At 40.4% G+C, this 11,004-nt stretch overlaps 1 pseudogene; it reads left to right on the top strand.

The window, feature by feature from the left end:
- Nucleotides 1-7,429: 7,429 nt before the first annotated feature.
- Nucleotides 7,430-10,213, top strand: LOC141407492 (ras-related protein Rab-4A pseudogene; annotated as a pseudogene).
- The last annotated feature ends 791 nt before the right edge of the window (nucleotides 10,214-11,004 follow it).

Raw genomic sequence — 11,004 nt, 5'->3', positions numbered from 1 at the left:
ATTCAGGACTATGGGGAAAAAGGAAATATCTTCAGATAAAAACAGGAAAGAAGCTTTCTGTGAATCTGCTTTTGCTATGTTTATTCATCTCACATAGATGAAACTTTCTTTATATTATGCAATTTGGAAACTCCGTCATGGACGGATCCATGAAGTTACATTCGGGAGCACATTCAAGCCTATGGTGAAAAAGGAAATATCTTTGGATGAAAACTGGAGAGAAGCTTTCTGAGAAACTGCTTTGTGATGTGTGAATTCCAATCAGGGAGTTAGAACTCTTTTCTCATAAGGCAGTGTTTGAACACTGTTCCTGTAAAACCGAAAAAGTGATACTTTGGAGAGCATTGATGACTATGGCGAAAAGTGAAATATCCTCAAATAAAACAAAAAAGAAGCGTTCCAAGAAACTGCTCTCTGATACGTGCATTCATTTCACAGAGATAAAGCATACTCTACATTGCCAGTTTGGAAACTCTGTCTTTGAGGAATCTGCGAAGGGATATTAAGTCATGCCCCGGAGGCTTGTGGTAGCAACGAAATGTCTTTTGATGAAAACTGGAGAGAAGCTTTCTGAGCAACTGCTTTGTGATGTGTGTATTCATCTCATAGAGTTAAATCATTCTTTGTATTGAACAGTTTGAAATCACTGTTTCTGTGGAACCTGAAAAAGGACATTTGGGAATGCTGTTTACAATATGCTGAAAAAGGAATACCCTCAGATAAAACCAGAAGGAAGCTCTGTGAAACTACTATGTGTCATGTGAATTCCTCTTGCTCAGTTAAGCTTCTCATTTCATTGAGCAGTTTTCTAACACTGTTTAGGTTTAGCGTGCAAAGGGATATTCAGGAGCGCTTTGAGGCTTACAGTGAAAAAGGAAATATGTTCAGATAGAAACTGGAGAAAAGCTTTCCAAGGAACTGCTTTGTGACGTGTGCATTCCACTCACAGTGTTACACTTCTCTTCTCATACAGCATCAGGGAAATAATTTTGGAGAAAAAGGTACCAAGGTATATCCAGGAGCATATTGACGCCTATGGTGAAAAGGGAAGTAGACTCAGACAAAAACTGGAAAGAAGCTTTCTGTGAAAATGCTCTGTGCTGTGAGTATTCATCTCACATAGATAAAGCTTTCTTTACATTACGGAGCTTGGAACTCTGTCATGGACGGATCCGCAAAGGGACATCCGGGAGCACATTCAGGACTAGGGTAAAAAAGGAAATATCTTCAGATAAAAACTGGAAAGAAGCTTTCTGTGAATCTACTTTTTGCTATGTTCATTCATCTCACGTAGATAAAGCTTTCTTTACATTACACAGCTTTGAAACTCTGTCATGGACGGATCTGCGAAGGGACATTCGGGAGCACTTTCAGGACTGTGGTGAAAAAGGAAATATCTTCAGATAAAACTGGGAAAGAAGCTTTCTGTGAATCTGCTTTTTGCTATGTGTACTCATCTCACGTAGATAAACCTTTCTTTACATTAGGCAGCTTGGAAACTCCACCATGGACAGATCCGCGAAGGGACTTTCAGGAACACATTCAGGACTACGGTGAAAAAGGAAATATCCTCAGATAAAAACCGGAGAGAAGTTTTCTGAGAAACTGCTTTGTGATCTGTGCATTCCACTCAGAGAGTTATAACATCTTTTCTCATAAGGCAGTGTTTCAACACTGTTCCTGTGAAACCAAAAAATTAATATTTCTGTGCACATTGAAGACTGTGTCGAAAAGTGAACTATCCTCAAATAAAACCCAGAAAGAAGCGTTCCAAGAAACTGCTCTCTGATATGTGCATTCATTTCACAGAGTTAAAACTTACTCTACATTGCCCAGTTTGGAAACTCTGTCTTTGAGGAATCTGTGAAGGGATATTAAATGGCACCCGGAGGCCTGTGGTGAGCAAAGAAATGTCTTCCATTGAAAACTGGAGAGAAGCTTTCTGAGCAACTGCTTTGTGACGTGTGTACTCATCTCATAGAGTTAAATCATTCTTTGGATTGAGCAGTTTGAAATCACCTTTTCTGTGGAACCTGAGAAAGGACATTTGGGAACGCTCTTTAGAATATGGTGAAAGAGAAATATCCTCAGATAAAAACCAGAAGGAAGCTTTCTGTGAAACTGCTCTGGGTCGTGTGAATTCCACATGCACAGTTAAGCTTCTCTTTTCATTGAGCAGTATTCTAACACTGTGTTTAGTCTGCGAAGAGATATTCAGGAGCGCTTTGAGGCTTATGGTGAAAACGGAAATATCTTCAGAGAGAAACTGGAGAGAAGCGTTCCGAGGAGCTGCTTTTTGACGTGTACATTCCACTCACAGAGTTATGCCTTTCTTCTCATAGCAGATTGGGGAAAACCTTTTAGAGTAAAAGCTACCAAGGGACATTCGGCAGTATATGGACTGCTATGGTGAAAAAGGAAATATCCTGAGATACAAATGGGAAAGAAGATTTCTGTGAAACTTCTTTGTGATAGACATATTTACTCATCACACATAGATAAAACTTTGTGTATATTACACGGTTTAGAAACTCCATCACGGACGAATCCACAAAGGGACATTCAGGATCACATTCAGGCTTATGGTGAAAAAGGAAATATCTTCAGATTAGAACTGGAGAGAAGCTTTCTGAGAAACTGCTTTGTGATCTGTGCATTCCACTCAGGGAGTTATACTTCTTTTCTTATAAGGCCGTGTTTGAACACCATTCCTTAAAACTGAAAAAGTGGTATTTCAGAGCGCATTGAAGTCTATGGTGAAAAGTGAAATATCCTCAAATAAAACCCAGAAAGAAGCGTTCCAAGAAACTGCTGTCTGATATCTGCATTCATTTCACAGAGTTAAAGCTTACTCTACATTGCCCAGTTGGGAAACTCTGTCTTTGAGGAATCTGCGAAAGTATATTAAGTGACGCCCAGAGGCCTGTGGTGAGCAAGGAAATGTCTTCCAATGAAAACTAGAGAGAAGATTTCTGAGCAACTGCTTTGTGATGCGTGTATTCATCTCATAGGGTTAAACCATTCTTTAGATTGAGCAGTTTGAAATCAGTGTTTCTGTGGAATCTGAGGAAAGACATTTGGGAATGCTCTTTAGAATATGGAGAAAGAAATACCCTAAGATAGAAACCAGAAGGAAGCTTTCTGTGAACCTGCTCTGTGTCGTGTGAATTCCTCTCGCTCAATTAAGCTTCTCTTTTCATTGAGCAGTTTTCTAACACTGTTGGTGTTTAGCGTGCGAAGTGATATTCGGGAGCGCCTTGAGGCATACAGTGAAAAAGGAAATGTGTTCAGATAGAAACTGGACAGAAGCTTTCCGAGGAACTGCTTTGTGAAGTATGCATTCCACTCACAGTGTTATACCTCTCTTCTCATACAGCATGGGGAAACCCTTTTGGAGAAAAAGGTACCAAGGTATATTCAGGAGCATACTGAGGCCTATGGTGAATAGGGAAATAGCCTCAGACAAAAACTAGAAAGAAGCTTTCTGTGAAACTGCTCTGTGTTATGTGTATTCATCTCACATAGATAAAGCTTTCTTTACATTACGTAGCTTGAAAACTCTGTCATTGAGGGATCCGCAAAGGGACATTGGGGAGCACATTCGGGACTACGGTGAAAAAGGAAATATCCTCAGATAAAAACCGGAGAGAAGCTTTCTGAGAAACTGCTTTGTGATGTGTGCATTCCACTCAGGGAATTATACCTTTTTTCTCATAAGGCAGTGTTTGAACACTGTTCCTGTAAAACAGAAAAAGTGATATTTTGGAGCACATTGAAAACTATGGCAAAAAGTGAAATATCCTCAAATAAAAGCCAGAAAGAAGCATTCCAAGAAACTGCTCTCTGATATGTCCATTCACTTGACAGAGTTAAAGCTTACTGTACATTGCCCACTTTGGAAACTGTGTCTTTGAGGAATCTGGGAAGGGACATTAAGAGGTGCCCAGAGGCCTGTGGTGAGACAAGAAATGTCTTCCGTTAAAAACAGGAGAGAAGCTTTCTGAGCAACTGCTTTGTGACATGTGTATTCATCTCATAGAGTTAAATCATTCTTTGGATTGAGCAGCTTGAAATCACTGTTCCTGTGGAACCTGAGAAAGGACATTTGGGAACACTCTTTAGAATATGCTGAAAGAGAAATACCCTCAGATAAAAACCAGAAGGAAGCTTTCTGTGAAATGGCTCTGTGTCGTGTGAATTCCACTTGCATGGTTAAGCTTCTCTTTTCATTCAGCAGTATGCTCACACTGTTTTTGTGTAGTCTCCGAAGGGATATTCCGGAGCGCTTTGAGGCTTATGGTGAAAATGGAAATATGTTCAGATAGAAACTGGAGAGAAGCTTTCCGAGGAGCTGCTTTGTGACGCGTGCATTCTATTCACAGAGTTATACCTTTCTTCTCATAGAGGATTGGGGAATCCCTTTGGAGAAAAAGATACCAAGGGACATTCGGGAGTATATGGATGGTTATGGTGAAAAACGAAATATCCTCAGACAAAAATTGGAAAGAAGCTTTCTGTGAAACTGCTTTGTGATAGATATGTTTATTCAACTCACATAGATAAAACTTTCTTTATATTACGCAGTTTAGAAACTCCGTCATGGACGGATTTGCGAAGGGACATTCGGGAGCACATTCAGGCCTATGGTGAAAAAGGAAATCTCTTCAGATAAAACCTGGAGAGAAGCTTTCTGAGAAACTGCTTTGTGATGTGTGCATTCCACTCAGGGAGTTGTATCTTTTTTCTCATAAGGCAGTGTTTGAACATAGTTGCTGTAAAACCGAAAAAGTGATATTATGGGGCGCATTGAAGACTATGGCGAAAAGTGAAATATCCTCAAATAAAACAAAGAAAGAAGCGTTCCAAGAAACTGCTCTCTGATATGTGCATTCATTTCACAGAGTTAAGCTTTCTCTACATTGCCCAGTTGGGAAACTCTGTCTTTGAGGAATGTGCGAAGGAACATTAAGTGGCACCCAGAGGCCTGTGGTGAGCAAGGAAACGTCTTCCGATGAAAACTGGAGAGAAACTTTCTGAGCAACTGTTTTGTGATGTGTGTATTCATCTCATAGAGTTAAACCACTTTTTGGATTGAGTAGTTTGAAATCACTGTTTTTGGATTGAGCAGTTTGTGACATGTGTTTTCATCTCACAGAGTTAAACCATTCTTTGGATTGAGCAGTTGGAATCTGAGGAAGGACATTTGGGTACACTCTTTAGAATATGGAGAAAGAAATATCCCCAGATAAAAACCATAAGGAAGCTTTCTGTTAAACTGCTATTTGTCATGTGAATTCCTCTCACTCAGTTAAGCTTCTCTTTTCATTGAGCAATTTTCTAACACTGTTTATGTTTAGCGTGTGAAGGGATATTCGGGAGCACTTTGAGGCTTACTGTGAAAAAGGAAATATGTTCAGATAGAAACTGGAGAAAAGTTTTCTGAGGAACGGCTTTGTGACATGTGCATTCCACTCACAGTGTTATACCTCTCTTCTCATACATCATCGGGGAAACCCTTTTGGAGAAAAAGGTACCAAGGTGTATACGGGAGCATATTGATGCCTATGGTGAAAACTGAAATAGCCTCAGACAAAAACTGGAAGGAAGCTTTCTGTGAAACTGCTCTGTGCTATGTGTATTCACCACACATAGATGAAGCTTTATTTACATTACGCAGCTTGGAATCTCTGTCATGGACGGATCTGTGAAGGGACATTTGGGAGCACATTCAGGACTATGGTGAAAAAGGAAGTATCTTCAGATAAAAACTGGAAAGAAGCTTTCTGTGAATCTGCTTTTCCCTACGTTTGTTCATCTCACATAGATAAAGCTTTCTTTACATTAAGCAGCTGGGAAACTCCATCATGGACGGATCTGCCAAGGGACATTCGGGAGTACATTCAGGACTATAGTGAAAAGGGAAATGTCTTAAGATAAAAACTGGAGAGAAGCTTTCTGAGAAACTGCTTTGTGATGTGTGCATTCCACTCAGGGAGTTATACCTCTTTTCTCATAAGGCAGTGTTTGAACACTGTTCCTGGAAAACAGAAAAAGTGATATTTCGGATCGCATTGAAGACTATAGCAATAAGGGAAATATCCTCAAATAAAACCCAGAAAGAAGCGTTCCAAGAAACTGCTCTCTGATATCTGCATTCATTTCACAGAGTTAAAGCTTACTCTACATTGCCCAGTTGGGAAACTCTGTCTTTGAGGAATCTGCGAAGGGATATTAAGTGGCGCCTGGAGGCCTGTGGTGAGCAAGGAAATGTCTTCTGATGAAAACTAGAGAGAAGCTTTCTGAGCAACTGCTTTGTGATGTGTGTTTTCATCTCATAGAGTTAAACCATTCTTTGGATTCCCTTTCTGTGGAATCTGAGGAAGGACGTTTGGGAATGCTGTTTAGAATATGGAGAAAGAAATATCCTCTGATATGAACCAGAAGGAATCTTTCTATGAAACTGCTCTGTGTCATGTGAATTCCTCTCGCTCAGGTAAGCTCTTTTCATTGAGCAGTTTTCTAACACTGTTTATGTTTAGCGTGCGAAGGGATATTTGGGAGCACTTTGAGGCTTACTGTGAAAAAGGAAATATGTTCAGATAGAAACTGGAGAGAAGCTTCCCGAGAAACTGCTTTGTGACATATGCATCCCACTCACAGTGTTATACCTCTCTTCTCATACGGTATCGGGGAAACCCTTTTGGAGAAAAAGGTACCAAGGGATATTCGGGAGCATATTGATGCCTATGGTGAAAATTGAAATAGCCTCAGGCAAAAACTGGAAAGAAGCTTCGGGAGTATACGGATGGCTACAGTGAAAAAGGAAATATCTTCAGGTAGAAACTGGAGAGAAGATTTCTGAGGAGCTGCTTTGTGACATGTTCATTCCACTCACAGAGTTATTACTTTCTTCTCATAAAGCTTTGGAGAAATCCTTTTGAAGAAATGCTACCAAGGGATGTTCAGGAGCATATTGACGCCTATGGAGTTCTGGAGGCTGGAAGTTTAAGATCAAGGTGTCAGCAGGGTTGGTTTACCTGAGGCCTCTTTCTTTGTCTTGCAGATGGCACTGTCTCACTGTGTCTTCACATGGCCTTTACTCTGTGTATCCACATCCCTTGTTTCTGTCTGTTTTTATAAGGACAGTAGTCATATTGGGTTTGTGTCCCACTCTTCTGACTTTACTTCTTGAAAGTCCGTGTCTCCAAACATAGTCCCTGTGGGAGATAGGGCTACAACATGTGAATTCTTGGTAGATGGAATTCAGTGCATAATAAAAATATAAAATATTTAATGTGTATCAGTTATCTTTGGCAGAAAAACAAACTACTGCAAATCTCAGAAACTTTAAACAACCACCATTTATTTTTCTTAGCATTCATTCTGTAAGTAATTTGTACTGGACTCAGTGGGTGGCTTATCTTGTCTCATGGGGCTGACTCAGGTATCTGAAGCCAGTTTGCAGGCCAGCTGGAGCAGGTCGGTCCAGGATAATCTTAGCTGGGGCAGTGCCCTTCTGTTCCCTGGGGTCTCTCATCTTCCAGGAGGCTAATTTGGGCTTGATCACATTGCAGCTGAACAGGTTCCAAAGGGAAGTGAGAAGCACTCAAAGCTTCTTCCAGGAGTCTAGGCTTGGAGCAGACACAGGGTCACTTCCACCAAATTGCATTTGTCAAAGCAAGTCACAAGTCCACCAAGATTCAAAAAATGAAGAAACAGCCCCCACCCCTTAATAGCGGAAACAGCAGTCACATTGCAAAGGAGATATGGACATAGAGAAAATCTTTCATCATGTTTGTGAACAACCTACCTAAAATCGATGTATTTAATAGTAATTTTGCCAAAATCCAAATTAGAATTTTATTTGAGTAGGACAAAGTGATTCTAAAATGTATCTTTAATTAAAATTAAAATATTTATAAAATTTTAAGAGTTAAGGAGTAATGCTAATTAGGTATTTAAATGTATGAAACAATTATTAAAATGATGTAGTATAAGACTAAACAGACAGCTATTAGAAGAGGACATATCCTTCTTGCGGTGGCGGCTGGACCGAGGGTGGAGGGCCCTGCGCCTGCGCGGACCTGGAGTCCTGCTCTACCGCAGCCGCTGGGAGGCCAGCGGTTGCAGTGGGGACCTGTCGGGCCCCTCCCTCCTCCGGTGCCCCGCACCAGGTCCTTCCCCACGGAGACGCGCCGGCTGACCGCGGGCGAGTGCAGCCAGTGACCCGGCAAGAGGCGGCGCCACTCCCAAGAAGTCTCAGACGGCCGGGTCCGAAACCTACTATTTTTTTTAAGTTCTTAGTTATTGGAAATGCAGAACTGGCAAATCTTGCTTATTTCGTCAGTTTATTGGGAAAAAAAAATCAAAATGATTCAAATCATACAATAGGAGTGGAATTTGGTTCAAAGGTAATAAATGTTTGTGGTAAATATGTAAAGTTACAAATACGGGATACAGCACGACAAGAATGATTCAAGTCTGTGAAGAGAAGTTATTACCCAGGGGCGACCGGGGCTCTCCTCGTCTATAATATCAGCAGCCGAGAAACCTACAATGCACTTACTAATTGGTTAACAGATGCCCGAATGCTAGCGAGTCAGAACATTGTGATCATCCTTTGTGGAAACAAGAAGGACCTGGATGCAGATCGTGAAGTTACCTTCTTAGAAGCCTCCCGATTTGCTCAAGAAAATTAGCTGATGTTTTTGGAAACAAGTGCACTAACAGGGGAGAATGTAGAAGAGGCTTTTGTACAGTGTGCAAGAAAAAATACTTAACAAAATTGAATCAGATGAGCTGGACCCAGAAAGAATGGGCTCAGGTGTTCAGTACAGAGATGCTGTATTGAGACAGCTGAGATCACTGCGGTGCACACAGGCCCCAAAAGCTCAGGAGTGTGGTTGTTAGGAGCCATGGGACAGCACACAGGTGTTCATACAGTGGCATTTGGGACACAATTGTTGGAACCTTAAGAATCTGAGGTTTTTTACCACTCTCCTTTTCTACACTGTATGGAAGTAGATCTTTATGGGGAAAAGAGAATTTGGGGTGTTCTGCCAGCTAGTCAAAGTGGCACAGCAAATCATATAAATCCAATTAAATGGACAACACTATTAGATGTGTATGTAAAAATTTTCTGTTTCATATTTTCCCTTTCCCTTTCAGTTTAAAACATGCTATAAACATGCTATGTACTGTATGTCCTGGAGCCCAGTGCGGCTCCACAGCATGGAATCTGATGTATGATATGATAGAATGTGGCACTAAATGCAGTTTCAGATTTAATTTTTTTTAATCGTATGAACTAAAATTGTCAATTGTGAGGGGTGCTTTTCTCATCATATCGGTTATATTGCACAATTGGTTATATTTATGACTTGATAGTCAAAGACTCTGGCATTAATAGCCAGTGTGTTTCTTACTTAATTCTGTTTACTACATTCTACGTGGTGTTTATGTGATCCACACTTGAAATACTAGATGAGTAGGCATTCACTAACATATCAAAATAAAATGAAAAGTTGAGGTTTTCCATTAACTTTATACTGTCCAGCTCTGTTGATTTTAAAGCCTCATCATCCAGGTCAGTTCAGGAAGTATATCTGGAGTACCTGCTCCATTTTAAGCTATGAGACTAGCACTAAGGATTCTGATACCTTTACCCAAACCTACTGGGCTACTAATACTTCTCTCAGCCGTTGATAAAATACACTAGACCATGTAAGCTGGGGCCACTCATCCATTGCGAGTTTACTAGTCTGTCTGGTCCCCCTGCTAGAAAACACATCGTTTATACTGTGCTTTTTCTGGGATTCAATATAATGGCATCACTGCCTGTTTTTCACATCTTTTGTTTCCTGGGTTTTTTGGGTTTTTTGTTTTGTTTTGTTTTTTGAGACAGAGTCTCACTCTGTCACCCAGGCTGAAGTGCAGTGGCTTGATCTCGGCTCACTGCAAGCTCTGCCTCCCAGATTCACTCCCTTGTCCTGCCTCAGCCTCCAGAGTAGCTGGGACTACAGGCGCCCACCACCATGCCTGGCTAATTTTCTGTATTTTTAGTAGAGACCAGGTTTCTCCATGTTAGCCAAGATGGTCTTGATCTCCTGACCTTGTGAGAACATGCAGTATTTGTTTTTCTGTGTCTGTGTTAATTGGCTTAGGATGATGGCCTCTAGTTGCATCCACATTGTTACAAATGACATGACTTCATTATTTCTTTTGGCTGCGTATGGTATTCCATGATGTGTATGTACCACATATTCTTTATCCAGTCCACAACTGATGTAACCTAAGTTGATATTCTAAAATTCATATGGAACCAAAAAAAAGCCCAAATAGCCAAAGCAATCCTAAGCAAAAAGAACAAAGCTGGAGGTATCAGTATCATATTACCTGGCTTCAAACTATATCAAAAGAGCGTGGTGCTGGTAAAAACAAAACAAAACAACATAGCCCAGTGGAACAGAGAACCAAGAAATGAAGCTGCACACCTACAACCATCTGGTCCTTGACAAAGTCAACAAAAACAAGCAATGGGGAAAGGACAATTTATTCAATAAATGTTGCTGAGATGGCTGGCTAGCCATATGCAGAAGAATGAAACTAGACCCCTGCCATTCACTATATTCAAAAATTAACTCCAGATGAATTTAAGATTTAAATGTAAGATCTCAAACTATAAGAATCCTAGAAGAAAACCTAGGAAACATCATTCTGGACATTGGCCTTGGGAAAGAATTTAAGAGTAAGTCCTCTAAAGCAATTGCAATGAAAATGTATATTGACAAATGGGACCTGGTTAAACTGAAGAGCATCTGCACAGCAAAAGAAACTATCAATGGAGCAAACAGACAACATACAGAATGGGAGAAAATATTCACACACTATGCATCCAACAGAGGTCTAATATCCAGAATCTATAAAGAACTTCATTCAACAAGCAAAAAAAAACAAATAAGCCCATTAAAAAGTGGACAAAAGACAGAAGCAGGCAGTTTTCAA

Source organism: Macaca fascicularis, chromosome 8 (genome assembly GCF_037993035.2).
Source record: "Macaca fascicularis isolate 582-1 chromosome 8, T2T-MFA8v1.1".
Classification (NCBI taxonomy): domain Eukaryota; kingdom Metazoa; phylum Chordata; class Mammalia; order Primates; family Cercopithecidae; genus Macaca; species Macaca fascicularis.
This window is presented reverse-complemented; position numbering and strand designations above follow the sequence as displayed.